General features: G+C 42.0%; 1 protein-coding gene across 1 annotated transcript in view; it reads right to left on the bottom strand.

Moving 5' to 3' along the window:
• Positions 1–21,973, bottom strand: part of KAZALD1 (Kazal type serine peptidase inhibitor domain 1) — an 87,076-nt gene extending 65,103 nt beyond the window's left edge. The window contains exon 1 of the mRNA XM_077455330.1: positions 21,803–21,973. The gene's annotated coding sequence lies outside the window, so the exon portion shown is untranslated. The remainder of the gene's footprint in view (positions 1–21,802) is intronic.
• Positions 21,974–24,750: the final 2,777 nt, after the last annotated feature.

Raw genomic sequence — 24,750 nt, 5'->3', positions numbered from 1 at the left:
CAAATAAATCTGAATCTGTGTGATGTCATCATTGTGCAGAGAGGTCTATCCTCAACAAAAAGTACATTTGCCCACTTATGTAACAGATTTGTCTTTCTGTAAAGACTTAGCAAACAACCGCTTCAAAAATCAAGTGTCTTACATTTGTTGGCCATCTAAAACAGATTTTTCTCTGTTGGGTAAATACTTGGATATTTAACCACTCTCCGGCTTCTTATATCAACAAAGGATATGCTTACAACAAACTCCTGGGGTCCCAAGCCTCAAAATCTTCACACTAGAAATAAGGACATTTCTGCTAGGGTTCTTGGCTCTGCTTCCACCAAAAACGTTATAATAAAATTGTGTAGCACCTCGATGTTTAGGCAGGGTTGCTAGCAAATTTACCTGCCAAGTGATAGTTGCCTTGGCCTATTGATAGGAGGTCAATTGGTTTCACCCTAGTTCTGGAATTGCTGCACTTCTCTCTTCTGTAACGAGATGGCCGGGTATTTGGTGGCATTAGATAAGACAAGGGCATTGCAAGGACAGATTAGGAATAGAAGGGGTGTCCCAGCCAATGGGCAGGGCTTTTCTTAAATCTCTTGGCCTGCTGGGAGAGCCTATTTATTTGGATGAGGTCAGGTGATCGGGGTTGGACGGCTGTCTGGGTGGACATGTGTCGTTTAGCCCCGGGCTGCTATGACAGAGCCCAAAGACCTATCTCAGGGACATCTGGCTGCTAGGCTGTCTGAGGGCCTATCTAGAAGCAAGAGAGCAGCGTAGGGTTGGGATTGTGGCTTGCAGTCCAACCAAAAGTAATGGTTCTGCCGCCCGGAGAAATTGTCGTGGTCAGAGGTAGAGGGTAAGCTGTCGCCACTAAGAAACCATTCACCTTACTACCAGGGACCACTGTGAGTAGCTGAAGCAAGTACCAGAGCAGTATTCTCACCAACCAGGGACAGTGAAGAATTGGGAAACTTCAGCAGATGTCAAGCCAGGAACCCAGCCAGTGGAGGTGACATTTGCAGAGCAATATTGTGTGCCAAGACAGGGAACAAGCAGGCAGCTGGGGTGACGCTTGAAAAAGTATCTGTGAGTGCCAAACTAGGGACCCAGCAGGGATGCGAGGGTGACCCTTGAGGAAGATACTGAAGGAGAAGATTGGTTGAGCTCAGGGGATCCAGTGTCAGTGGATCAGCAAGTAGGAGCTCAGTTGAGTGAAGATCTACAATGGGATATTGTAGAGAAAGTGAATAAGTTCATTACACCTTTTGTTAGAAACTGTTCAAGATTGTTGCCGTATAAGACAGCGGTCCTACCCCTGCAGACCTATAGGAGTCTGCCAAATTAACATTGCAACTACCAAAGGGTGTCCTGGCCCTAACCCGCTCTCCCACTGTTCTGTTTAATGCCCTGTCTACATGGTCGGAAATTACGGCGGAAAATGTCCGATCGGATTATCTTGTCGGAAAATACGATCGTGTGTGGGCTCTATTGGACTTTTTGAGAGCAGGATCTAAAGTTTTCCAACAAAAAAATTTGAGACTTTTTCTGATCGTTTGTAGAGAATTCCAATCGGACAAAGTGCCACGCATGCTCAGATCAAATTACGAGACCAAAGCTATTGGCTACTGGCTTTTACGTAGTCCCGCCGTATGCAACAAACTTTACCACGTTCCGAACGATCGGATTTTCCAACAACTTTGTCCGACTGTGTGTATGCAACACCAGTTTTGGACAAAATCCGTCGGAAAAAATCTGACGGATTTTGTGGTCGGAATGTCCATCAGTGTGTACAAGGCATAAGAGACAATAAATCTCTTTGCATTCAAGAAGTGCCTGGCGCCCATGAATCTTACATTACACCCACCATGCCTCATAAACCACTCTACACAGAAGTATGTCAGCTGTCCCTAACCCTGGAAGTCATCATCAGGCCTCAAAGGCCCCCGGGACCTCGCTACAATTGCTAAAGTCAAATCTCAAAACCTAGGGCCACACATATGTTTTGTAGAAACATGTGTCAACCCTTTTGTCCTACCGCAGTGCACTGCAGTGTCATATATTGTGTCATATATTGTGAATGGCTCCCCAAAACAACAAAACAGCAAAACAAACCACAGCACACACACAGTGCATGTTGGTGCACTGTGTTGCATTGGAAATAAACATGTCTTGTGCGTTAGTCTGTTAACCACTTCAGCCTCGGAAGGATTTACCCCCTTAATGATAGGCCAATTTTTGCAATATGGCACTGCGTTACTTTAACCTCCCTGGTGGTATTCCTGAGTCTGGCTCGGGGTGAGATTTAATTACCATAAACGGTATTCCCGAGCCAGACTCGGGATCACATCGCTGGATCCATGTAAGGGTTACCTACCTTGTCCCCTGGATCCAGCGATGTCTCACCGCTGTGATCAGCGAGCCGTCGTTTCTCGCTCGATCTGTGACAGCGCAGAGCTGCGTTCCCTGGGAGCGTTGCGACGCACGGGGACGGAGTTCGGCACCAAATTCAAAAAGTTAAAAACACAGTATAGATAAAGTATACTGTAATCTTACAGACTACAGTACTGTATCAAATAATTACACATCCCCTTTGTCCCTAGTGGTTTCTCCAGTGTCCTGCATGCAGTTTTATATTATAAATACTGTTCTTTATGCCAGGAAACTGGAGATTGTCCATAGCAACCAAAAAATGTCTGTTTACATCAAAAGTGGTTATAGACCAGCTAGAAAACAGCGATAATAAATTAGAATCACTCGCAGAATTGAGCGATAGTAATTTGTGGGGAAATTCGTCATCAACCACTCAAAGTAATGACAGTGACAATTCTGCAACTCAGCATATTTCAGTGTTTTTGATTTGATTACATTATTGAATAATTTTTAATATTATTATATTTTGTTATAATTATTTATAGTTATTTATATATATATATATAATTATATTATCATTAACGATTTCATATTTCAAATTTTATCATACCCGGGATGTCTATTAAGCCCCGTACACACGAGAGGACTTATGTCCGACAGACTTCCAAAGGAGTTCCGCCGGAGTTCCGCTGGAGTTCCGCCGGAGTTCTGACAGACTTTTCGGCCGAACGGACTTGACCACACACGATCACACTAAACTCCGACGGATTCGAACGTGATGACGTACGACCCGACTCGAATAAGGAAGTTCATAGCCAGTAGCCAATAGCTGCCCTAGCGTCGGTTTTAGTCCGTCGGAGTAGCATACACACGAGCGGATTTTTCGAAGGGGACCGGGTCCGGCGGAGTTCCGTCGGGAAAATTTGAAGCATGCTTCATTTCTAAAGTCCGTCAGACTTTTGCGAAGCTAAAGTCCGTTGCAGCCCACACACGATCGGATAGTCTGACGGACTCGGTCTGACGGACTTTGGATGTTGAAAAGTCCGCTCGTGTGTACGGGGCTTTAGACTCTTGTTTGGACGGATTTAAGTGAATTATTTCTAAGAATTACAGGCCTACAATATAAAACACCAAATTTTCATGCAAAATAATGGTACCGCTTTCAGCACCTAAAATCTGAAATAATCATATCGCCAGGGAGGTTAACTGACAAGTGCAATTTCGTGCGACGCTGTACCCAAACAAAACTGATGTGCTTTTTTCCCTACAAATAGAGCTTTTTTTGGGTGGTATGTGATCACCTCTTTTTGTTTATAGTGCAAAAAATAAAAACAGCAAAGACTGACAATTTTGACAAAAAAGCAATATTTTTTACATCTTGCTATAATAAATATAAAAAAATACAAAAAAAAATGTCTTCCTCAGTTTAAGCCAATATGTATTCTTCTATATATTTTTGGTAAAAAAAGTCGCAATAAGTGTATATTGATTGGTTTGCGCAAACGTTATAGCATCTACAAAATAGGGGATAGATTTATGGCATTTTTATTACAAATTTTTTTTTTTTTACTACTAATGGTGGTGGTCTGCGATTTTTATCGGGATTGTAACATTGTGGCAGACAGATCAGACACTTTTGACACTATTTTGGGACCACTGACATTTATACAGCGATCAGAACTAAAAATAGCCACTGATTACTGTATAAATGTCACTGGCAGGGAAGGGGTTAACACTAGGGGGCGATCAAGGGGGTTAAGCGTGTTCCCTCAGTGTGTTCTAACTGGGGGGGGGGGGGATGGGACTGACTGGGGGAGGAGACTGATCGGTGCTGCTAAGATCTAGGAGCAGACTGTCTGTTTCTACTCCCCTGACATAACGGAGATCTGTCTGTTTACATTGACAGAGCTCCGTTCTGTCCTTCTCAGGAGCAATCGTGGGTAGCTGACAGCCATCACGGCTGCCGGCCATGGGCATTGGCACCTACATCACACGGCAGGCAAGCGCCCCCTATACTCCTTAAACGGCCCGCCGTACAGCTACAGCAATTCACGCAGGAGGGCCATACTGACGGCACACAGTCGGCAAGTGGTTATAGAGTGTTGTCAGTTGATTCATAAATGAATGTACCGGTAATGCCTTAATGCAGTGGTCATCAACCCTGTCCTCAGGGCCAACTAACAGGCCAGGTTTGCAAGATAACTGAAATACATCACAGGTGATATAATTTGCTGCTCAGTGATTTGCAGTATTCTAGTCTGCATCTCCCCAAGGTAATACATAAAACCTGGCCTGTTAGTGAGCCCTGAGGACAGGGTTGATGACCGCTGCCTTAATGTAAATAACAAAGTAGCACATGTTGCGATACATGTTAACTCGCTACCAGGGGTGGACTGACCATTCAACCACTCAGGCACTGCCTGAGGACCCCAGGCCACTAGGGGGCCTCATCAGGGTTGCCAGCCTCAGTAAAACCAGGGACAGCATGTAAAAATCAGTTTTTTTTTTACATCTGTCTCTGAAATATCCCTTACTGACATCCTTTTTGGTCTAAAAATCCTGAGATTATAGCTGCCCCACCTCTCCAGTACTTTCTCAGCCAATAGAAACTTGTCTGTGTATACTGTGTGAACATGTATGTGTATACTGTGGGACTGTATACTGTGTGGCCCCATAATCTGATTGCCTGGGAGCCTCATATTCTCCTATTGCCAGGGGGCCCCATGAGTTGTCAGTCCGCCCCTGCTTGCTACAACAGACTTTATAGATAGAAATAGGCCCCTTACATCATGCAGAGCTATTAGACTTTCAGAACAACTAGTAATGCAGTATGTAGGTTTTTTATAGTAGTACACAAAACTCTTTTTGTTTTAGATATAGTAAGAAATGGTTAAAATCTCTGTCAGTTTTTTGCCATCTGTGTCTCATTGGAGAGATTTCCCTTTGCTCCCTGTCCCAAAGACACATCAAAAAGTGAGCTGAAATCTTTCAACTACAACAAGTAAAAGTGTCCTAATTGGAAGATTCCCCCACTATAATGTAAATTTGTAGGTTCTGTATATAATTGTATTCTATTTTATATGTATTACACAATGCCGTCAATGTGCACACGGCACTAATAATGTTTTCAGTACATGTTTTGCATTCTTTCAAGTCCTGATTAGAATTAGCCTGCCTATGTAACGCCCCTTGTTACCATAAATGTACAATTGTAATATTAATGTGATACCTACGTAATCATGTGTATAAAAGCCTTCAAATGCGTCATAATAAAGGAGAACGGTTATTTGGAAAGATGCTGAGCGTATCTATTGTGTCTGTTCCCTACTGCAGTAGTTATTAATTTGGAACCACTAATCAATATGAGGATAGGAGTTGCCTATCATCAAAATATCCATTTCAGGTGGCGAGCCAGCCAGGGGGGGTTATCAGGTGACCCTGAGTATCCGAAGCGAGGAGCTTGAGACGATCCGGGAATTTCTGATAATCAGCCGGCTGAGGTAAGCCTTTTGCTTACATTTGAGTTATCAGACTTCCTTGATCTGTAAGGCATTTTTGGGACAAAGGGTACCTATTTTACTCCCCTTAATCGAACTGTATTGATTGGTGGTTATATGTTATGTTGTCACTGTCTACTGTCCATCGGAGTGTTATAGAGAAAGGGAAGAATAGTGCTGTTCACAGGTATATGTAGTACATCTGCTAGATAAAGTAGTTTAGAGGCAAAAGGGTATAGGCACATAGAGAAGACTGGCCAGTCATTATGGGCATTAAATTAAGTAAGGGAATGATGGGTAAGAGATCCTCAAAAATGCCCAGTGCAAGAGGAGCGCTATATATGAACCGAAGGTGCGGTTCCGCCTATATTGAGCCCCTAGTTTAATGGTTAAAGTGGACAGGGATCCACAATGGGTAACTGGGTTACCACCAAAGTCCACAGGGACAAAGAATCATGCAGAGTATACAGCTAGAGAAACAGCTATTTATGTGAGGAGGATGGATCAAGAGTGACATAAACACTAGACAGAAAGGGACTTTTTGATGTTAAGTTGTGGGATGAATTTGGGGTCAGGTACTACAACTAGTAAAGTCAAGAAACAGTAATGAGAGTTAAAACAGAATGCTTTATATGTTGTCAGAGAGGGAAGATGGGATGAGCACTATGGCTGCCCGTCTGATCATAGAAGATACAGTATGTGAAGTATGGAATTACAATACATTGGATGCAAAGGATATCAGAACAAAATAAAGAAAGCAGAAATTTAAGCAAGGAAGTATTAAAGTGGTTGTAAACCCTTACAAACCACTTTGACCTACAGGTAAGCCTAGATTAAGGCTTACCTGTAGGTCCAAGCAATATCTCCTAAACCTATATGGTTTAGGAGATATTTGCCCGAAAACGTAGACAGCGGCGCGCAGGCGCACTGAGCGCAGCATTTCCAAGAATGGAGCTGCCGCACATGTCGACTCCCGTGCGCATGCGCGGGAGTGACGTCATCGCGGCTTCGCCGAATGACAGCGGCGGAGCTGCGCAACCCCACCAACAAGATGGATGCGGCGGACTACAGGGGACAGCGGCGACTTCGCTGGCTCCTGTGTCAGGTAAGTGACACATAATGGGCTACTATGCGATGCATAGTAGTCCATTATGCTTTGCCTTTGCAGGGAATGAAAGAGGAAGTAAACTCATCAGGGTTTACTTCCTCTTTAAAAAGCATTAAAAGAAAGTGAGAGAATGATATGCATGTGTTGTGTACAAATGGGAATAATGTAAGCGATTTTAGAGATATATTTGAGTATGTTTGTGAATGCTGGAACCTTTAGTTCTATCGCTTGTGTGACCCCCTCCTTTGTGCTCTCCTCAAAGAATGTAGCTGGCATGAGAGGTTGGTGATAAGCTGGAGGGACACCATGCCAATTTCAGTTTTTTAGACAAAACATTTATAACAAAATGTGCCCGGTTAACGAATCTAATGATAAACAATGTGATCACAATTATTTTTGAATCTGTTTTCCAAACATGGTAGAATGAAGGTTACAAATTTAATATCCTGTGATAGTGGAAACAGTGCATTAAAAAAAAAAAGAGAGAAATTGAGTAAAATTAAGTAATATGTCCCCCTTTAAGGACATTTATCTGTGCATATATATTAGTGAGTGATATTGAAATTATCATATGAGTATTCATTTCTAATATGAGTTTAACAATGTTATTAATAAATATAGATATATTGAAACTGGTTTAGACAACCTTTGGTTGGAAATGAAATCCAGGTTAATGGGGAAATTGGTAAAAATGGAATTAGTTTAGATTAGGATAACAATTTTGTAATTTTACATTTATTGAGTGGAAAGAAGAAAAAAGATTAATATGAGGTTGTTAATTTGAATACAGCTGCAATAATGTTTAACAAAGCCAAGATGGATGGGATACATAAGGACGTTTTTCTACAGAAATGAAATCTTAACCACTTGCCGCCCACCCTATTACAAATTGACGGCGGCAAAGTGGTTTCATTATCCTAACCGGACGTCATATGACGTGATTAGGATAATGAGCCGCTGCGCGCCCCCGGGGGCGCGCATCGCGGCGATCGTTGTTGCGGGGTGTCAGTCTGACACCCGGCAACTACGATCTCGGTAAAGAGTCTCCGACGGAGAGTCTTTACCATGTGATCAGCCGTGTCCAATCACGGCTGATCACAGTGTAAATGGGAAGAGCCGGTGGTCGGCTTTCCCTCACTCGCGTCTGTCAGACGCGAGTAGAGGAGAGCCGATCGGCTGCTCCTCTGACAGGGGGGGTCTGTGCTGATCGATTATCAGCACAGCCCCCCCGAGGATGCCCACACTGGACCACCAGGGACACCACTAGACCACCAGGGAAAAGGTAATAAAAATCCATAATCCTCCCTAGACCACCAGGGTGCCAGTCAGCACAATGGGTGCCAATCAGTGCCCATAATGGATGCCAATCAGTGGCCACAATGGGCATCACTGATTGGCATGCATTATTGTTTGGCACTGATTGGCATCCATTACTATAACACCGATGCTGCCTATGAGTGCCCACCTGTGCCGCCTATGAGTGCCCACCTGTGCCGCCTATGAGTGCCCACCTGTGCCGCCTGAGTGCCCACCTGTGCCGCCTGAGTGCCCACCTGTGCCGCCTATGAGTGCCCACCTGTGCCGCCTATCCATGCCCACCTGTGCCGCCTATCTATGCCCACCTGTGCCGCCTATCTATGCCCACCTGTGCCGCCTATCCATGCCCATCCGTGCCGCCCATCCGTGCCAGCTATCAGTGCCAATTTGTGCCACCTATCAGTGTCCGTCCGTGTCGCCCATCCGTGTCGCCCATCCGTGTCGCCCATCCGTGTCGCTCATCAGTGCCGCCTATCAGTGCCACTTCATTGGTGCCACATTGGTGCCCATCAGTGCCACCTTATCAGTGCCCATCAGTGTAGCCCCATCAGTGCCCATCAGTGAAGGAGAAAACATACTTATTTACAAAGTTTTGAAACTGAAACAAAAAAAAACATTTTTTTTTCAACATTTTCGGTATTTTTTTATTTGTAGCGCAAAAAATAAAAACCGTAGAGGTGATCAAATACCACCAAAAGAAAGCTCTATTTGTGGGAAAAAAATGATAGAAATTTCATTTGGGTACAGTGTTGTATGACCGCGCAATTGTCATTCAAAGTGCGACAGCGCTGAAAGCTCAAAATTGGTCTGGGCAGGAAGGTGTTTAAGTGCCCTGTATTGAAGTGGTTAAAGTCTGATAATAACTTGATGCGTGGTCCATGATGTGAGAGTAATAAATAAAATGTAAATATAACAGACCCATCACATCAAGTCCACACACCCTGTTAGGATAGATGCCTCCTGCAGCCAGTTGTTTTATAGTTTTGATGTGGCAGAGCACTTTGTTTTTATGTATTTTTATTTTTGAAATCCAAAGCAGAATGTATGGATTGTGAAATTATGTGCCCCTTTTCCTTGTAAGTGCAGTGGGTATAAGTAGAAGAATATTTTGGATTTATGGACATCTCTGCATGACTGCAGGGTATTCTTATCATTTATTATAATATTGCCAGGAAAAAGTTGTCTTTTTGAAACATGAACCTGGAGTTCTTACACAAACAGCATAATAGAAAACAAGCCATTGTTATATTTATGCAAGCTGGACCCAGTAATCAAGGGTTCACTCCGATGTATCAGAGCTGTAGCTTTATGCAATGTTGCTATTAGACAAAGTTACAGATATTATTTTGGTTGAATATTTAATTTTTAATAGTCCAACATTCTGCACAGCAAATATATAGCTAAGTGTTTGTCAAATGAAAGGTTCCAAATATGAATTTGTTTTGTGTGTTTATGTACAAATCTAACAATGAAAAATGTGTACATTTGAATCCAGCCACCTTATTGCCTCTATTGGAGGAGGCTGGAGAGTGGAGACAAAGAAAAACCACATGTGTTACATTGATGACGTGGGAATCAGCTGCTGTGAGCCCAGTGCAGGACACACTCCCTGAAGACCCGAGTATTTACTTTTTTGTAGTGATTCCTGTTTTTTTACCGAGGATGAAGTTTATCACCCAGAAGGATTCCCTGCAGTGGCGTAACTAGAACCTTCAGGGCCCCGATGCAAGAAACCATAAAGGGCCCCCCTGAACAACAGCCAGGGCCCTTCCCTCCGAGTTCGGCGGTGGAACTCCAGGGCGTGGTACCAGGTATGACCTTTGTGAGCCCTGTAGTTCCACCACTGGTATCAGTAGTTTTTTTATTTTTATTTTTTAAATTTTTAGGTGCTCCATTGGGGGACTGTCCCTAGGCAGGATGGGGTCCCCGTCCCCAGAAGAGATGAGGTCCTTTTCTCCAGGGCAGATGAAGTTACTGCCCCCAGGTGAGAACGGGTCCCTGTCCCAATGGGAGGAGGGGGTCCCTGTCCCCACGTGAGAAGGGGTCCCTGTCCCCAGGGGGAGATGGAGGGGGTATGTAATAGTGTGTGGGGGATGAGGTCTTCTCACTCACCATGACCAAGCTGTAGGTCGCACACTCATCCATGTTGGCCTGGGCTCCATCCAGTGTGCTGGACGGGTGATCAGCATATCTCCCAGAAAGACCTTTCATCATCTGTGTATGACGGGGGAGGAGGGGGGCTGGCAGACAAGCCTGCAGTGTCCTCTGGGGGACTCTCATAGGGCTGCACTGCATCTGTGTGCTTAAAGTTTGTTTACCTGGGAGAAATATGCAGTGCAGTGTGGGCCGGACTCGGGGGGGCGGGACTCTGGCTGGGGATAACAGACATCGGACTGAGCGGCAATGCATGGAGCAGGAGAGGGGTACTCTGAGGAGCCGGCCGAGGACACAGGTCATGCAGGGAATGCACAACTAAAGAGCAGCCAGTGCGATAGTCGAGCATGGAGCTCTGCTAGTCACCCTCCACCTCCACCACCTGTGTGCATGGTGCACTGGTACCCCTAGCTGCCTATGCTGCTGCCGGCCATATGTAGAGGGGGCTGCATGGGCCCCCTGCATCACAGGGCCCGGTTGCGGTCGCGACTGCTGCACCCCCTATAGTTACGCCCCTGATTCCCTGTATTCAGAGTCATTGGATCCTTTTTCCCCAGCTCAAGAAGCAGAGCTCCATCTTTTAGAAAAGCCCGTGAGCTATAAAAAGAGTATATATTTATATAGATAGCCAAGATATAGAGAGCTTTTGGTTCCATTTGAAGGGCCAGAAGTTTGTTTTTATTTCGGTGGGTAAACCAATCAAGCATGCTAAGTTAATTTGATCGGCTGTTTTCAGCCTTCCAGGTTCTTGCTGACGTAGCCATACTAACAGTAAAACTCACACATGGAAGCAGATCAGGCGACTCTAAGGATGCTGCATTTACAGCCCCGGACACTTGCTGGGTCTGTGCAACTCACAGATTCCACCCTAGTTCTGGCCCAGTATAGCTGGGATTAATAATTCAACTTTAAGGACCCCAGAACGAGAAGCACAAGTGGTCCACAGAGGGCAACTTCTTACGAAGCAAGACTTTGGAAAAGGTGATCAAATAAATAAATAAGAAGGTGAATATAGCTCTGCCCATCCGAATAACCATAGAATATCACCTTGTAGCGCTAAATTAGTGTAAAAATAATCACATTAAAGTTACCCCTCAAACAAAAGTTTGTGTTTCTCATGAAAGCATATCTCAAACCAAATATAAGAAAATATATATATATATTTATGAAAAAACTCAATGTGATAATCTTAAAATAATAATATGCAAGTGTTCATATCCTTTAGAACAAAACCCATAGTCCATAAGAAAAGTTAAATCCTTTTCGTGTGCAAATCTTATCAGTGTCCATATAATAATGGTATAGCCTTCACCATACACCCTCAGTGTCCGTGACCCCCCTCGTTGGAGCACTCACCAGCTGCGGCGCCCAGCACTCTCGTGTCAGGCTAGATGTGCGTTTAGATCACTCAAACGATGACAGCAGATATTCAGCACTCAATGTATATTCTCCTTTAAGGCTTCAGTAGAGCTACCCCTCAAAGCACCTCAAAGAAAAACAAAGACCTCCCATAGTGCAACACTGTAAAAACTCTTTAATTCCAAAATTAAAATCCACTCATTGATGCACTCACATGTAAACAGCTTGAACGAAAGCACTTAAAAATCACTCCACTCCTCAGTAACAGCGCACTCTACTCCAAGGCATTGGTGGTCACAGTGGATACTGGTTAGATTAGTAGCACAAATACTGTCCCTCACCCTTCCTTCTGCTGTTTGGTACCTCACAGCAGAGCTCACAGTTCAAACACAGCGCCACACTCTCCCAGTTCTATTCCTCGTGTTAGACACCTCCTTCCGCCTCGGTTGCAGTGCTCAGTGTATCAAAGATAGTTGCCAGATAGCCACGCCCCCGACATGTTTCGTCATAGGACTTACTCATGGGATTGGCTATCTGGCTCCCAGTTTCACCTTTTATTCAAATAGCAACTATCCCATAATAACAAACAACCTAACCCCGCCTCTGCCTCCACAGGCTCTGTAAACAGCCTGTGTCTTCTCATTGGCCACTCAGTATAACTATGCGCAGCCCCCCTCTGTGTAGGCCCTCCCTCTAGATGTGTCCATCCGACAGAGCGGCAGGACGAACAGGAGCTCACAGCTGATCAGCTGTTTCCACTCCCGCACGTCGCCGCTCGGCCGCACATGCGCAGACAGTCACAGTCTCCCATTCACAGATGTCAGCGTTCGCCATCCACCGCACGGCCCACACCCCCCATTCGCGCATGCGCCATCCCCTTCACCGCGCTCCTTAGACTAAACGCGACACATAGGAGCTCCCACTAGACAGTCTCCTCGTCAGCACGAGCCACCTCGGTCGCGCATGCGCGGTTCCATATTGGCCGTCAGACCTGGATGGTAGCTCCAGCATCCATGTCCTGACTTCCATTCAATTGCTTGACGCGGATATATCAGTGGACAGACCCTCACCTCCCCTAAAAACCTCTCCACAGACAGTAATATAGCCCCTGTCTGCCAGACACTCTTTGCCCTCCAGCTTGACACATGGACCATGTCATCAGTCACAAGTAGTTATGGCTGCCTTAGTAAATGAGCATGGGATAGAGCCAGGGTTCTCCACAGTTGTTTTTATAACATACCACTTCTTGTTTTACCTGTTAGCAAAGGTGTTATCAAAAGCTGAACATCCCTTCCAGAGATAACAAAAAGATATATCCAGATGCCCAAGTCAGGATCTTACGAGTATGTATTTTGTTTGTATGGACATGTTTTATGGATGTCCAGTGGCAAATGCTACTGAAAAGGCCACAGTAAAAAAGTGTTATCAGAAGTTGTTTTTAAGTGCAGAGTGCAGAATCTACAGAGAGTAACAGAGGAAATAATTTTTAGTCCTTACTAGAAGTTTTGAGGTTTTATTTTTACACCCCCTACTGTCTACAATGTAGCGGACAAAGTAGAGTAAGAAACTAGAAAACTTTTACCTGAATTTTTTTTATATTTTATCAAGCCCGTAAGGGGATGTTGGACTCTTTCCCTATGGGATTTGGTTTGGGAGTGTGTTACTCACTTGCTTATATTTTGTCTCAGCAGCTGAAGTCCTCCATTCGGATCTCACAGAGAATGTTGCTAATCTTTTAAGGTTTTTGACAAACTCATTTATGTGTTTTCTCCCCAATTCCAGATCCCAAAAGTTTGGAAGGATCTAAAACTAAAGCCAGTTGACTTGTGGATTGTTAAGAGACATTTATATATAAGGAAATGTTTGGAGACTCAACACAGCATCTATTTCATATACAGTTTTTGCAAAACTTGAAAGAAAAGTCACCTGGATCCACACCAGACACTGCAAAAATGACTAAATTAAAGAAATCTCTGTGTTTGATTTGTTTCCCTCTTGCGATAACAGTCTAGGGTACTTTTTGATTCAATTACTTTAATTGTAAGGGATATATATATATATATATATATATATATATATATATATATATATATATATATATATATATATATATATATTGAAAAGTAGTTTAGCCATGTTGAAGTCATATTTGTCCTTTGTACCTCTTCCATTTTATGTAGAATTGTCTGTGTTTACATATGCTGATAAGTCAGCATAGCAGCAATTAAGCTAGAAGGCCATTCTGGACACAGGAGTGTACAGCCAGTACTCTGTAAATATGTATTATCAATCATTTGTTTTTCACAGTGAAAAGTCGTTTTGTAATGAAAAAAGCTGCTCAGCTATTATTTTCTCCACAATGGAGTTTTTGCCTCTTTGGCCACCTAAGCGTGTGGAGGTTCCAGGTTAAAGGTGATAGCAGGTATGGTTAGTGATCAAAATATTGATCAAAAGAGAGGAGACTGTAATGGAAATTTGTAGGTTCTGTATATAATTGTATTCTATTTTATATGTATTGCACAATGCCCTCAATGTGCACACGGCACTAATAATGTTTTCAGTACATGTTTTGCATTCTTTCAAGTCCTTATTAGAATTAGCCTGCCTATGTAACGCCCCTTGTTACCATAAATGTACAATTGTAATATTAATGTGATACCTACGTAATCATGTGTATAAAAGCCTTCAAATGCGTCATAATAAAGGAGAATGGTTATTTGGAAAGATGCTGAGCGTATCTTTTGTGTCTGTTCCCTACTGCAGTAGTTATTAATTTGGAACCACTAATCAATATGAGTATAGGAGTTGCCTATCATCAAAATATCCATTTCACCCACTAATCCTGTTCCAGTATCAACTCAAAAATGTGGATTTACCCTCACTTCCAATCCTGGTGCCAGTGGTCACTAGGACAAATAAAAAGGGTCAATTTCCACACCAAGGACAAAGACAGCAAAAAATAAATAAAAAAAACAGTCCAACAGGGTTAATAATAATTTTGGTATTCTATCCAGAACTAGAAAAAAGAAAATGGCCTTTAGACACTTTAAAGTAGACCTTGCACCAAAAAATGCAATGTCTGCTTTTTTGTCCCACTGCCTTCTCCTTCCCAAAATGTACAAGAAAAATGAACAGAAAAAGTTAGTTAATATACTCCCATCAAGATCTCGGGGATGATAATGAGTACCCCAAATCTCAAGTGAAAACACTATTGTACTATGCAGGAGGTATTCTCAAGAGATGTGGTGTACTTCATAATGCCTGGGAACTCTTTGGAGGAGTTGTAGGATACAATACAGAAGCTGGCTAAAGTATAATTATCAACCTTTTTTTTTTTTTTACCACTTTTTTCTTTCTTCTACAATTTGTGAGAAAAAGTGAGTAGACCTTCTATGGTAGTGCAATGTCTGGTTAAAGGAGAGAGAAGTGCTTTCAGAACCTGCAACTTTCCCATCATTATGACACAGACCCACTTCTGAATGAACTATTGATGCCCAATGCCCACCCTGAGCCCATTACCTTATTTATACTTCCCCACCAGACCATCGGATATAACATATCAGGTCACAACCTACCCTGAGCTCTTTGCCTCATGTAACCCTCTTACCAGCTCATCAGCTAATCTATCAGGCTGCAGCCCACCTTGAGCTTACTGCTGTATCTATATCTCCCTACTAGACCATCAAACATAATATATCTGACTATAACCCACCCTGAGCTCATTGCCTCATGTAAACCTCCTACCAGATCTTCAGATAGTTTATTAAGTTACAGTCCACCCTGAGCTCAATGCCCATGTATACCTATCTCCTCCAACCCAACGGATTATATATCAGGTATCGGGGTTACAGAGAAGCTAATCTGTTGATCATGGTGCAATAAACCTACCATATTTTGTTAATGCACAGTTAAATACTCTAAGCCCTTGTACGCATGGTCGGACATTCCGACAACAAAATCCGTCTGATTTTTTCCCACGGATTTTGTCCGAAACTGGTGTTGCATACACATGGTCGGACAAAGTTGTCTGAAAATCCGATAGTTCGAAACGTGATGACGTTCGTTCGTTGCGACGGGACTATGTTACGGCTAGTAGCCAATAGCTTTAGTCTCGTAATTTGATCTGAGCATGCGTGGCACTTTGTCCGATCGGAATTCTCTACAAACGATCATCCAAAGTCCGATCGGATCATGTTGTTGGAAAATTTTATATCTAGCTCTCAAACTTTGTTGGTCGGACATTCCAACAGAAAATGTCTGATGTAGCCCACACACGGTCGGATTATCCGACAACATGGTCCAATTCCATCGGAACTTCCGACCGTGTGTACAGGGGCTAAGAGCAAAAGGTGCAGTATTGTCCTACTTGGAAGCACAAAGACAATGTCCCCAAATAACCTCCTACAGTCTGTCACTTTAGGTCATGACCTGTGTGACCTTTCACTGCAACCAATCTCTAGCTACATTCTTACTGGTGACATCGTTGTGTCATGTGTTTAACCTTTTACAACATTTAACTGCCTTTTGTTGCCGTAACGAAACCCTAAGCCATAAAGGAATGTCTGTCAATTTCATTGTAGGAACATGAGAAGGTAGCTATGTGCAAAAAGACATATCAAAAGAGGGTTTTTTTTCATTGTGGATTAGTGCATTAAGGTTTAAAAGTAAAAGGCACAACAGCACACTGCACCATACAGTTAGTATGCACATTGTCATGTGAAGAAATATGAGTAGGCCCCTAAGGGTGGATTCAGACTTCTGCACTGCTTTAACACTCATTGCAATAAGGCAAACCCATTTACTTTGAATGGATCGCCAATGCACCACAACATAGGCAAAAACATGCTTGACGCTTTTTTTTTTACAATCCAACACATTTGGGGGGGGGGGGGGGGTTACAAAAACTGCAAAATTTGGTGTAGCTCTGCTTCCAGGTTTTATTGTCAAAGCTTAATAAAGCTTAAGTGAGCAAGCTGAAGTTAGAAGCTGATTGGCTACCATGCACAGATGCACTAGATTCAGCCTCATGGACATTGGATGTTTTTACAGCTGTGGTTTTTGGCTTCAGGCATTTTTTCTGCAGCCAGTAAACTCCTCAACATGTTATTCTATGTGTCCATGCACACATAGGGGGTTATTTACGAAAGGCAAATCCACTTTGCACTGTAAGTGCACTTGAAAGTGCGGTAGATCTGAAATAAGTGGAAGCTCTGCTGATTTTATCATCCAATCATGTGAAAGCTAAAATGCTGTTTTGTATTTTCCTTGCATGTCCCCCTCGGATCTACAACGACTTTACTTCCAAGTGCACTTTCAGTGCAAAGTGGATTTTCCTGTAGTAAATAACCCCCATAGGCTGTTATTAGCAGGGTGTTTTCTGGCTGGAAAAACCCCCCAAAACAAGTGGATTTTAAGAGGAGTTTTTCAGCTGTAAAAATGCTCTAACTCTGATAAAAGCTTAAAAACAAAAAAACGCTGCTGTTCAGTGTTTATCAGCGTTTTTGAGCCATATGCTTTTGTAAGAGTATAGTTTTGCTAAAAAAAAAAAGCTGAAAAACGCTACTGTAAAAATGATGCAAAACTCTTTTTCTACAGCTAATACTACCAACGTTTTTATAACACCCAGTGTGCATGAGGCTTAAGTGCTCCAGTTTTAGTAAATCTCACCCATGGTTTGTGCATTGTGACATGTTATAGTGTGGTTGCCTCTTTCCACTACTGCACAGTGCATTTAGGTGCCATTCACAATAAATAACACTGTAAGGCTTCATGTACATGGGACATTGTTCAACCTCTCCTGAATGATTTAACTTGACAGCTAGAAGCTGGCGTCTAAAAACGGTCATTTAGCCGCGTTTATGTCTAGAAGCGCTTTAAAAAAGAAAACATTCTTTTTTTTTAAAGTAGCCAAACATGAAAAACGTCTGTAAACACAATGCGGCTAAATACGAGTTGCCGCATTTAGCCACGTTTAGCCTTGGAAATGCCTCTAAACACAGCTTCTGAATGCATGTTTTGGGTTCCAAAAAAAGCCTGTAAACACAACTGCCTAGAAACAACTTTAAAGGACCCTGTGTACATGTACTGATAAGATAACATAGAGGAGAGTTCAGGAGCAGTTGAAAAAAATGCCCAACTGCTCCTAAACATCTTTTTACCAGCAGCAGTGTAATTGAGGCCTAAGGCACCACACACAGAGCTGGGTTTTGTGGTAAAACACGCATTTTTCTGAATGTTACCTTTGCAAAAAGTCTGCATTGACCATTACCTTTTTTGTTAGGAATCAGTATGGGCGTGATGTGTGAAGTGTGCTATGCCTAACACCTTTATTGCCCATATCAATCACTAATTTTCCAGAATTCATTTTAATATTCACGTGTTTGAAACCCAGACTTGAATATAAGTCAAGGAAGCTGCTTGGTTGCTATGAGCAACAAGAAAAATTGCCTTTAGCACCCTTTTTGAACACCAGGTCTAAATGTAGGAAGTCCACATAAGAAGATGAGATCTGTACTTGGGCCAACTTTGACAAATACCATTTCAAGCTTTTCAAGCTCAACAGGTTTCTAGAGTACGACACAGAGAAAGCTGGGACGATATTTTCAAGACTAGCTGGCTGGCACCATTGCTGCTTGGCATCCTATAGATCCAGTTTCCACTTAGTGCGGCCAGCAGCGTGCTATACTTGGCAGGATGGATCAGGGTCCTGAAGTGCAAGACTGCACAATGGCCCCTCTTCCCAGTCTTAAACTTCCAACTTATACAGTCTGGAACCAGGAAATGCCTACCATAGCACACGTCTTCCGTTGAGTGAAGCAAAAAGCAAAAACACAAAATGTGCAATGATGGAAATAGTAATAATTAGCCAACATGTGTGGTTTTTATGTAATCTAGCTGGAAAACCACTCAGCTCGAAGAATGAAATGTCCACAGCATTTCTTTAAACTATTACAAAAAGTGACATGATTGGCAGACTGTTCAGGAAACGTTGAAAGTCGTCTGGTTTTAATTATACGTTTCAGGTATATGAAAATAGAAAAATTTGGTCCATATGCTTTAAAAGGAAACCACATTCCAATTTCTCTAATCTACTGAAAGCAATAAAAAAAAGTATTAAATAGCACCCAGATAACCTTTATACATAAAACTAAGCATGTAGAGTTGCTATTGCCACAGCTTTTTAGAAGATTATATAGGATTTTAGCATCTAAAACAGCTGACAGTCTGCTGCAAGGAATTCCGATAAAGCTGCTTTTATTTGTTCGGGTCTTAAGCAAAGTGTTTTTACATTCTTCTGGATTACATCAAGATCACAGAGCAGAGGGAACTTTACTAGCATACTGACTTGCCTCATTCTTTAGCCAAACCTCCCAACCATGGACAGCAAACAGACTACATTCATAGCCCGCTGTTCACCAGCATACAGTCTGGTACTTCATTGCACAGAAAGAGTAAAACATAAAACAGGCATCATTATCCTAGAGAATGCCACAAAAATTTTAAATAGTATACAACAGATACTCAGACAGTGTGACATTTCACTCAAGGTCAGAAAAAAACAGCAGCGAGTACATAAATGTGAGTTTATGCAGAGCAAAGTCCCAAAGCAATCAATCAAGAGGATTTAACCTTCCAACAGTTTAGAGCAGTTGGAACTCTAAAATATGGTTGCTGATTGGTTACATTGAACTCATGCACTTTGTAAATTTCACTGAACCTAATTATTTACAACCAGATCAACCTAACTTTGGCATTGCCAAAAATAGTCATGAGGAAAAACGTGAAGGGACTCACTTGAAACCAATACAAAAATCGCCTCTTAAAGCAAACCCAACGAACTAAAAAATATACACAAGAGGTTACAGGAATCAAATGTCAGCACTCATTGATGCCTGCAGGTATATCTCAGCAGCTTCACGGACACCCTAGGAACATGTACAATTTAGCAAACCAGGGACTTCTTCGGGTAGCTGGGAGCTGTTCTGAGCACCCTTGCTTTACTCACTTCCCTATTTGCCCATTCCAGTGATAGGTGGCCTGACCAGCCAGGGGTAAGGTTCAGGAGGCACCAGAGGGCAGGTCTGGGTTTCACTTATCCAGGAGATGTCAGAATTGGGTTTCAGGGCTGCTAGGGTTCTTATTTTGTACAGACACCCCTGACCCTAGTTTTTGCAATTATTTATAAACGCAGTTTCGTAACTGTTAAAAATTGACAGGTTTATTTTGAATGATTTAATTACATTGCACTGAAATCTGGCTATTATGGTTTTCATTGCTTCAAACATCACGCTGCTTGCATTGCATACCTGTGTAATACCTGTATATGAATACTTACAACTCTGGAAAATGTTTTGAATTTATGAAGCACAGCTCAACAACCAAAAAACAGACACAGATTTGTCGCAACATTAACCTTTACTTTAGACATATTTTCCTTTTAAAAATATTTAATATAGTAATATTATACAAAATAGTAATCTAATTACCATTCTTACTGATCAAAGACAAATTAAGGTTAGTGCAGTATCCCATGGTAACAAGCAAAAAAATCAGCACTGTCAAGAGACATTGGGGGTTATTTACGAAAGGCAAATCCACTTTGCACTGAAAGTGCACTTGGAAGTGCAGTCGCTCTAAATGTAAGGGGTAGATCTAAAATGAGTGGAAGCTCTGCTGATTTAATCATCCAATCATGTGCAAGCTAAAATGCTGTTTTTTATTTCCCCTCGGATCTACAGCGATTTCACTTCCAAGTGCAATTGCAGTGCAAAGTAGACTTTCCTTTAGTAAATAACCCCCATTATGTAGTAACACTTAGCAACCAATCAGAAATTAGGAATGTCAAGAGCCAAAATTGGCAAACCAGAAGTACTGAGTTCAATAATCCATAGCAACTAACAAGAAACCAGCAATGCAAACAACCATCATTTGCAGCTACCTATAACGGTCAATGACATGCCAGCAATGCAGAGACATAATTTGCAATAACACATCTATCAATGAGAAGCCAGCAATGCAGAGCCATCATTTTAAATACCCTATATTGATCAAAGAGAAGACAGCCATGCAATGAACCATAATTTGCAATAACCAAAATAAATCAATAAGAAGACAGCAAAGCAAAGAGCCATAATTTGCAATCACATATTGATCAATGAGAAGCCAGTGATGCAAAGAGCCATAAAATGCAATAACCTATATTGATCAGTGAGAAGCCAGCCATGCAAACAGCCATCACTTGCAATAACCTATATCAATCAATGAGAAGTCAGTATTGCAAAGAGCCATCATTTGCAATCACATATCGATCAAGGAGAAGCCAGCAATGTCATAATACACAATAACCTATATTTGTCAATAAGAAGCCAGCAATACCAAGAGCCATAATTTCTAATAATGTATAGCAATCAACGAGTAGCCAGAAATGCAAAGAGCAGTGATTTGCAATAACCTGCATCAACCCAAGAGATGCCAGTAATGCAAACAGCCATAATTTGCAATAGCCTATGTTGATCAGTGTGAAGCCAACCATGCAAACAGCCATCACTTGCAAAAACCTATAATAATCAATTAAAAGCCAGCAGCTCAAAGAGCCACAATTTGCAATCACTTATAGCAACCAGACAGCAGCTTACACAAGTATGTATTGAAACTCACACAAAGTGAACGCTGGTTATTGTGGCTTATTATAAATGATTTGCATTATGTAATTAAAGACAGAAAATATTCCTAAACGAATTGTTGAGACCTGTCATTGGGAAAAAAAATAAAAAAATCTTATTTTTAAATAGAATAAATATCACTGGAAATTAAATTATAGCTACTTAGACAAATATTTAAACATGTAATTCATATGCAATTGTTTGTACCAAAGCAGAATGTAAACAAATTACAGAAAAGGGAGTTAAGTGTCGTTTGCATTACTGAAAGCTGCATAGAGGCAGCACAGCGATAAATGGGGAACGTAGTAGAAAAATCAAAGTTCTCTATTGGGTGTATCCTTCCTTACCTCTTGCTCAGTCTCTCCTAGAGCTGGCAGCCTCCTGTGTGAGTGATTGGCAGTGCTAGTGAAGTGTCTATAGGAAGGTTTAGTAGTCTTCTCCCAGCTGATGTGTTGAAGGGTTACAACCTCTGCAGCGTAGACTGCCTTTTCAATAGCCTTTATACTGTCTTCTGTTTGAATGGGAGTTAGTGATGTCAAACTGAAATGTGATTCCTCCTAGACCCTTCCCCCTATCCACAGACTACTGTTAGGATTTCTCTGTACTTGTGTTTCTATCCTCTGCTCCCTGTGCAGAAGAAATCCTGAATCCATATGTCACTATACATTCCCAACACATGGCATTGCTGCGGATCTGTAGGCACTACAATGCTTCAAGTCTCATAACATCATCAGACTGTCAGCTCCGAAGCCTAGAAGTGTTATGTGTCACACAGTGATGAACATCCACCAGAGCAGGGGGCTTCTCATGGCTTCTGCCTCTTTTAGTAAAGCCATCAAACAGAGCAGTTTAACGTGTTGGAAAATAAATTGTACATAAAACCAATGTCCATTTTGCTTATTAAAGTAAAGCCTAAACCAATCACTAAAATCTCACACAAGTGTTATGTTAATGTGATTTCAAAACCAGTTTTTAAACTTACGAAAGCTTCCATTAAAATTTAACCCAATGATCCTGCCACAATACTTTTTGCTAAGGCACTTCCTGTTATAGAGTGGCAGTTGTGTCCGAATTGTGCCCCTGTGTTGTCAACTGCTCCCCCGATGGAGACAACAAGTGGCCATGGTCATAGGTGTGCGCCTGGCCTGCCTGGGCACACCCTAATCACTATGTGCATTGCTGATTTTCCCCTACTTCCTGGGCTGCACCCGCCCTCTTTGTTGCACCCCCCACCCCACCGACCCAGTAGTGCTGGCTTCCCTCCTTTTCTCTTCCCCTGGCTGAGTGGGGGATGTTTCAGGATGCAGAATGGGGAAAGGGGCTAGTAAATAGTTCCTTTTCTAAATGAACAAAGTGAACACACTCACTGTGTCCATTCATAACTGAAGCCTAGTAAAGGGTGTTTATTATGCTTCCTTTTGTGAAAGAACAGAAAGCCATTCAGCACAGAACACTTCCCATTCATGCACTGTCCTGTGCAGCTGAGGCTGCAGAGAAAGGCATGTGTGTTTTGAGTTTTGGGGTGCATACAGTAATGCAATAGGCTGCGCACACCAATGGCCATGCTAATACACATTGCACAGGTGTGCTCTGCCATTCTTGTCACAATAGGAAGCAGGTCCTGACCAATGGTGTGCAGCCAACACTGTAGTGAGTGTATGTAGTTGGAAAGCGGCTGAAGGAGGTTGCCGGAGATCAGCAGTACTAAAATACCCAGGGGGATGAAAAAAGGTGAAAGCAGTATTTTATTTAAAAAAAGAGATCATTGATGATACACAGTGCTTTGGCAAAATATACTGTATGTCACCCAGTTAGGGTTTAGATCAGTGGATGGTTTGGGAACATTTAAACACTGTCAAAAATTGTTAGTTTTAATGTTCCATTCACACTTGTCCTGTGACTTTGGGGTGCAACTTTGACACAACTTTGTATGCGACTTTGGCTTTAAACAACTTTTGCACAACTGTCACATGTATAACATTCAGGTGCGACTTTCATGTGACTTTTGATGATTTACATTGCAGTCTATGGCACTCAAATCACAAGGAAGCCAGACCAAAGTTGGACTTTAAGCCTTGTGTATTTTAAAGGTGGTCATTGAAATACATGGGGTGCAACTTGTCCTATGATTTTAGTGTCCAAAGTCGCATAACAAGTTGCACAAGTGCAAATGGAGCCTTAAGGAATGCTTGAGATTAGATGACTTACAGGAGGGGATGTTTGTAAACACTGGCCTTTATAAAGAGGCACATTCTTTTATAGTATAAAAAAAAGAGAATTCACCAATTAAGTGTTCTCTCTGGCAGCGCAACCACACGTAATATATCTTAAATGAAACATGCAAAAAACACCCAAAATCAAAGTGCTTAAAAAAGTGAAGTCCATAAAAAACATATAAAGTTCATGAATCTATGCACAAATCAATCTGTGATATCTTCATAGACTTGACTAATCAATATTCTTATTCCAATATTTTTGCACTTTTTATTCCTCCACCACAGTGAACAAAGTTTGAAACCGCTCCCTTATGTCACCACACTCACCAGAAGTTATTGCCTCTCATTTTACTGATTGGCAAAAAGGCATTCAAAAGATCTCCTTTCATGCAATTCCACTCCTTTAAGGGCAATCGGTCAGCTCCCCATAAATTCCATATATTGCAAAAAATCAAGAGAACAAAAATGGCTCACATAACCTTATCCCAAATGTATTTGAAACCAATCTTATAAATGCTCTCAAGATTAGCTGCTTTATACTGTATATTTCCCATCAAAATAGTAGCAAGACATCTGATACACCCAGATTAATGCAACCAGAAAACAGTCAAACCACGTGCACATGGGATCTGGCGTCACTTCCGCCACATTCTTTTATACATTTGGAAAAAGCTCACATATCACGTGATGTACAAGGCCCTTTTTTGTGCCGCCATAGTCACCTAAAACTCATATTTTACTGGTGGATATTGTTGAGGTTAAAAACTGTCATCTTATGTATTTTAGGGACAAAAAGTTTCTAGCCTCGTGCTGCATTCTGCATAAATAAACTGAAAGGGACAGTGACATCTCTTCATAATGATCAAGGTGAGCCACCCTGTAAACTTAGATCCAGAAGTCTCCTGGTGAAATGAAAGAATCCAGGGAGTGATTAAACCTTTGGGCAGCTGTTCAAAATACAATATCAGTTTTGGGAGGACTGACCTTTTAACACAGTGATAGCAGGAGGGTGTTGTTTAAAGTAATGACAAAAATGTTGGATTGATGGTTCTCGTTTTGCTGTTTCTTGGATTCATTTT

Source organism: Lithobates pipiens, unplaced genomic scaffold, assembly GCF_037356315.1.
Source record: "Lithobates pipiens isolate NorthernLeopardFrog02 unplaced genomic scaffold, aLitPip1_a1.2 Scaffold_25, whole genome shotgun sequence".
NCBI lineage: Eukaryota > Metazoa > Chordata > Amphibia > Anura > Ranidae > Lithobates > Lithobates pipiens.
The sequence above is the reverse complement of the archived record's forward strand: the minus strand, read 5'-3'. Positions and strand labels throughout refer to the sequence as shown.